General features: G+C 41.9%; 1 pseudogene; it reads right to left on the bottom strand.

Moving 5' to 3' along the window:
- Nucleotides 1–474: 474 nt before the first annotated feature.
- LOC116643916 lies at nt 475–1,373 on the bottom strand (annotated as a pseudogene).
- Nucleotides 1,374–5,969: the final 4,596 nt, after the last annotated feature.

Here is a 5,969-nt window from a genome sequence, read left to right as displayed (position 1 = left end):
CCTGATGCGGGGCTCGATCCCAGGACCCCGAGATCATGACCTGAGCCGAAGGCAGACGCTTAACGACTGAGCCACCCAGGTGCCCCAATACTAAATCTTGATAAACATTGTGAAATTTTTCTGCAGAAGAGGCTGCATCAATGTCAGTATACCAACAGCAGTATATAAAAGTCCTCATTATCTTCTTCTTCTTCTTCCCCACAGCCTTTTACTACTTCTTCCTCCTTGTCTTCCAAATTTATGGGAGCAAAACTGATATTCCATTGATATTTCATTTGTATTTCTCTGATTATAAGTGACGTTTCATATCTCTTCGTGTAGTTCTAGCTATTTGAATTTCTTTTTCTGTGAATTACCCACTCGTATTTTTGCCTTTTTCTTATTTATTAATAGAAAGTCCTTATATATTGAAAAAATATTTACCTGCTGGGCTGAAAGAAAATATTTGCAACATAAATATTATTATATTTTAACTTAATGTGCTTTGTTAATCATTTGTGCCCAGGCCAGGCTCACCTCTGAGGAGCCCTCTCCTGTCCACTGCACGGGCCGCAGGCCTGGGGACTGCCAGGAGGAGCCTTCACTGCACAACCAGGGACTAGGGGAGGCCATGTAAGGAGGTCCAGGGTGGTAGGAGGAGTGATAGGCAGCGCAGCCAGGCTGCCTGGGGTAGGAAGGTGTCTGAGTGGCCAGCCCCTCGCCAGGGGCCTGCAAAAGACACCCTCCTACATTGCACACAGCCACCACTCAGAAAGCTCCAGCCACTGGAAGGACCCGGCTGCATAGGCCAGCAAGGAGGCCACAGAGAAGCTGTAGGAAGGGTGGCTCAGCGCTGAGCAGCGGTATCTAGTCAGCAGCCACGATGACAGTGCCCCTGGGGCTGTCTAGGCTGGTAACCCGGCCCCAGCAGCACGGCCAGGTGCACAGGCACGGGGCTACAGCCACCAACTGCACCGGACCCGCAGAGGCCTGCGAGCCGCACAGCTATTAGCCCAACAGCTAGGGTGAGCAGGGCGGAGGTGAGCAGGAACTGCACAGTGCCCAGGTGGGCCTCCTGCAGCAGGCTCAGGAGCAGGCCAGGTAGGGCCGTGGATCAGCAGTCGGTGTGCCTGCCAAGGGCCCAGCCGCGGCTCCGAGGCCAGCGCAAGATTGGGGCCAGCCCCCACCAGCCACAGGCTGCTCAGCAGTGGCATCAGGAAGGAGGAGGCTAGAGGCAGTGCCAGGGACCGCAGAGCATGCCCCACACCCCCCTGAACGCCAGGTGGAGCCCCCAGCTGGGAGTCAGGACTCCAGATGCCTGGTGAGGCTGGAGAGCCCAGAGCCCACTTGGCTTGCACAGCCACGTGACCCCAGCAGACCAGAGGGTGAGACATACCCTCCCCTGCCACCCACTGATTACTCTGCAGGTGATATAGACCCAGGGCCCTTCCCCTAGAGTTAATTTTGTATATTGTTTTAGATATGGATCTAATTTTCTTTTTTCTCAGATAGCTAGCCAATTGTCCCAAGTTCTTTCCTTTGTTATATGAAATGCTTTCTCTAGAATATATTTACCTCTAGATTCTATTGAGTTCCACTTATCCCTTTTTATCTGCTTCCATTCCAATACAGTATCCTGTTCGTTACTACAGCTTTATAGGATATTTTGATGTCTCATAAGCCATATCTCCATCACTGTTTTCTTTTTCTTAAAAAAATTGACTTACTCTTGTACATTTTCTACCACACAAGGATTTTAGAATTAATTTGTCAAATTCCAGAGAAATTTGACTGGGAATGCAACTAAATTTTTAGATTAATTTATAAAGAATTTATTGAGTCTTCCTAAACACAAACATGGAATATTTCTATTTTATCAAGTCTTCTGTCTCTCAGTAAGCTTTATACTTTTCTTTATGTTCGTATCAGAAAATGATACTTTATAACTATCACTGGTGTACAGAAACAGATGATAGAGAGATGGAATCCATCAAACTTGCTGAATTTTCTTGAGTGCTAATAGAAAATTCAAAGATTACCTGACAAACTACTTAGATTTTTGGATAAATCCCAAGTACCATCAGCTGTATCTCTTTCTGTCTAGCAGCTATTACTTATTTTCCATGTCTTACTGCATTGTCTGTTATCTTCATTAAAATGTTGAATAGTACTGATCATAGCAGCCATACTTCTCTTGTTCCTGATTTTAGTAAGAATCCTTCTAATATTTCAACATTAAGTGATATGTGTGTTTGAGGTACATAAGTTTTCATGTAATTTGTATCCCACAAGTAAAAGCGAACGTGTGTGTGTGTGCGCGCAGGCTTTAGTCTTACAGAAAGTATTGGAAAATAATTAATTTTATAGTTTCCTAACCTGCAGTCACATCATTTTAAGGAGCTGCCAAAAGCATTTTCTGAAGAGTGCCCTAGTTATGTCTCAAATTGTTTTCTCATTAACCAATAGGTGAATAAAAATTATTCCCCTTCGAGGGGCGCCTGGGTGGCTCAGTCGTTAAGCGTCTGCCTTTGGCTCAAGTCTTGATCTCAGGGTCCTGGGATCAAGCCCCACATCGGGCTCCCTGCTCGGCAGGAAGCCTGCTTCTCCCTCTCCCACTCCCCCTGCTTGTGTTCCCTCTCTCGCTGTCTTTCTCTCTGTCAAACAAATAAAACAAAAATTATTCCCCTTTGATTAAAATCACCAGAATGGACTTTATTTGTGCCATTTCCTTCTATGTTTCAATTCTGTAACCACTTGAGCTCTATGCATGAGCCCCTCCAAGCACCATTCCCAATCCCCTAAGAATCCCTCACCACCACAGTAATGACTCTTAAATTTTTCAAGAACTCTCCTGTGCTCTATCCACATGGGCCTGATGGTTATCTCCCTGACCCTGGAGAACCTCTCCTTTCCACATCTCCCCATTCTAAGCAGCTACTTTGATGTGTATGTGACCTGTATTTGCAGAAGTTGTCTATCAAGGTGATTCATTCTGTACCCATGGAGTATCACTTACTGTATGCTTGGCGCTATACTAGAATATTTAGTGGGTAACAAAGGCATAAAAGACACTGCCCTTTTTCTACAATTTTCCCACAATTGCTTGTATTCTAATTGCATAAGAACTATAAGCAAGGGTCAAGGGGTGCCTGGATGGCTCAGTCAGTTGAGTGCCCAAATCTTGGTTTCAGCTCAAATAGTGATCTGGTGGGTTGTGGGACCTAGCCCCAGGTCTGGCTCCTTGCTCAGCAGGGAGTCGGCTTGCAGGATTCTCTCCCTCTGCCCCTCCCCTCACTTGCTCTCTCTCTTTCTCTGAAAATAAATAAATAAATCCTTAAAAAAAAAAAAGAAAAGAACTGTAAGCAAGACTTGTTTCTGTAGCTAGGAAATTCTTGGAGGAGGGGCATTCTTGAATTAGGTCCTAAAAAGCCTAATAGACATAGGTCAGTATAGAAGGTTTAAAACGTGTTTATTTTTTAAGTAATTTATCTTCATTAGCTGCAATCTGTATTGGGACACACATTGCCACATGTCTCCCCATATTGAAGCCCTCTCTGTAAATCACTCATATTCTGACAGGTGCCAAGTCTGCCTAGGGCATCTCCATTGGGTGTTCATTACTATAATCACATTCGTCCTCACCTGGAGTATCCCAATCCTCATCTAAATGGCCTCCCCATCTTCAACTTCTCATCTCTCCAATCTTCCACATACACAGCTACCATCTCAAGCTTAGAGAAAAACTTCAAGGATGCCAATCCACTTCTCAGGATTAATGACTTTCCATTTTCACACTGCATTTAAAATCCTGGGTGACCTTTTCTACCTCTTTACCAAGAGCTGGTTTTCTATAATGCAACCACATGTAAATGTTCAATGAAGTCTTTACTTCTGCTCACACTGTTATATCTGCTGGAATATCTTCCTCTCTTTTTATTATTCCAAGGCTTAGCTCAAATACCAAAAAAAAATTCTGCATTATTTCCATCTCTCATTAACTCTGCCTTTCACTGGGTTTTACACCCATTAAATTATGTGTGGCAATTAAATTATAGTGCTGTGTTTTATTGTGTGTAGCCCTATTTCTTATTCTTCTTACATAAATTGTAAACTCTGAGGAAGGCATTGTTACCTACATCATTGCTATATTTTCTTAGGGTGCTCACAATGCCTATAACACAGGAGAGCCTTTGTAAATTCATTTTGGATTGAATTGATCATACTAGATAATAAACTGAGATGATCAGAAGTCATAAGTCTACCTTGGATTGGGGTAACTTCCATTTACAATATTTTGCATTCATGGTCCAGAAGACTATGTATTAGCTAGTTTTAGGCACTGAGCAAATCACAATAGGAATTGTTTGCTTTTCCAACAGGTGTGCCTGGACCTATCCTTGTTTGTTTGTTTGTTTCTTTCTTTCTTTCTTTCTTTCCTAGAATAAACTACAACATTGTCCTTCCCTTTCCTTATCTTTAGAGAGTGTCCCAGCTTCTTTCATTAGCATCTAATTTTAATTAAAACAAAACCCACCTATTCATTTGGAGAATCAGTTACATTTCTTTTCTTTTCAAATTTTAATAATACTCCATATGAGTTCCCAGAACAAGATAAACATCCTAAGCCTACAAGGACTCAGAGAGAGCAGTTTGTACCTATTTGAATGTTATTCTGAGTGTTATTCAGAGATGCTTCACAGAGGATGGACAGTCCCAGACCATTACATGGCTTTTACTCTCATCCCAGCTGTGCTTCAATCCCAGAGAATCCCACAACCACAAATTTGTGCTGTGAAATACCAGTGAAAGGGAAATGGTTAAAAGGAATTTCTGAGTTCATTTCTTTTCTTCGAGTATTTATGAACAAAAAGTTGGAAAGAAATTCACAGCATAAGTACATTTAGAAGAAGGCTAAGAGCAGCAGAAAACCAGATGACACATTCTGGAATGGGAGTAATCAAGGTTCTATTCAATCCGTTCCCTCTACCCCCCGTGCATCAGAATAGTTTCCCCTTTGAAACTTCTTGCACAGTTGCACAGGTGTATTGAATTCACACTGATCCACACACAAAAAAAAAGGCAAAAAAATTGTTCATATGTCAACAGCTCTAGAAATTTCAGCAAATTCCTTAAGATGCAAAGATTAAAAATAATCCACCGCGGATTATTTCCTACTATCAAGACAATGGCAATGCTTTTCAGCTGTGAAGAGTCTCTTGATCTGACCACAGAGTATTTGTTGAGAAAAAAAAATGTGTCTATGCCATATACTAGGAAGTTACATGGCTAGGCCAGGATTCAGAAAACTTACTGTAAAAGGCTAGGCAGTACGAGGTATACAATCTCTCTCGCAACTACTCAACTCTGCCTTGTAGCTGGAAAGCAGCCATAGACACTACATTAACAAATCAGCATGTCTGTGTTCCAATAAAACTTTATTAACAAAACAGACAGCCTGCAGCCATAGTTTGCTCTGGGTTGGACTATATATTCTTTGACTACAGTGATCATATCTTTCTTAGCAACCATTGTATCTCCAGAGTCTACACTGTGTCTGACACATAATAGATGCGAAATAAACACTGGTAAATACAAAAAAAATCATTACTTAATATTTTAAAAACATATTTCTTGTCCTCAGCTCACCATCTAGTTTTTTGTGGAAGACCAAAACAGGAAAATGTAGAGTAAGAACAAAAAGGTCATGGATTGTGGATTCCGGGTTAGTTTCTTGACTCAACATCAACTCTTTCTACCAACTTTAGTAAGAGTTTATATCTCCATATCTCAAGAACTCAGTTTTCCTAATTATTGAGATAGGGTTTAGGCTTAGGGTTAGGTAATAAAGTCACTGTATTTAATGGCTTTCCAGGTTGTTTTTGTGAAGCCGAAATCATGTCAGAAAACCAAAAGAAGCCCCATGAAGTTCACAAGATAAAAGAGATGGCATTTGGCCAGATGACCAAGTCCCCCCCTCTATTCACCTTTAC

This window comes from Phoca vitulina, unplaced genomic scaffold, assembly GCF_004348235.1.
Source record: "Phoca vitulina isolate PV1807 unplaced genomic scaffold, GSC_HSeal_1.0 scaffold28, whole genome shotgun sequence".
Lineage (NCBI taxonomy): Eukaryota > Metazoa > Chordata > Mammalia > Carnivora > Phocidae > Phoca > Phoca vitulina.
Note: the sequence above shows the minus strand (reverse complement) of the source record. Positions and strands in the feature narration are given on the sequence as shown.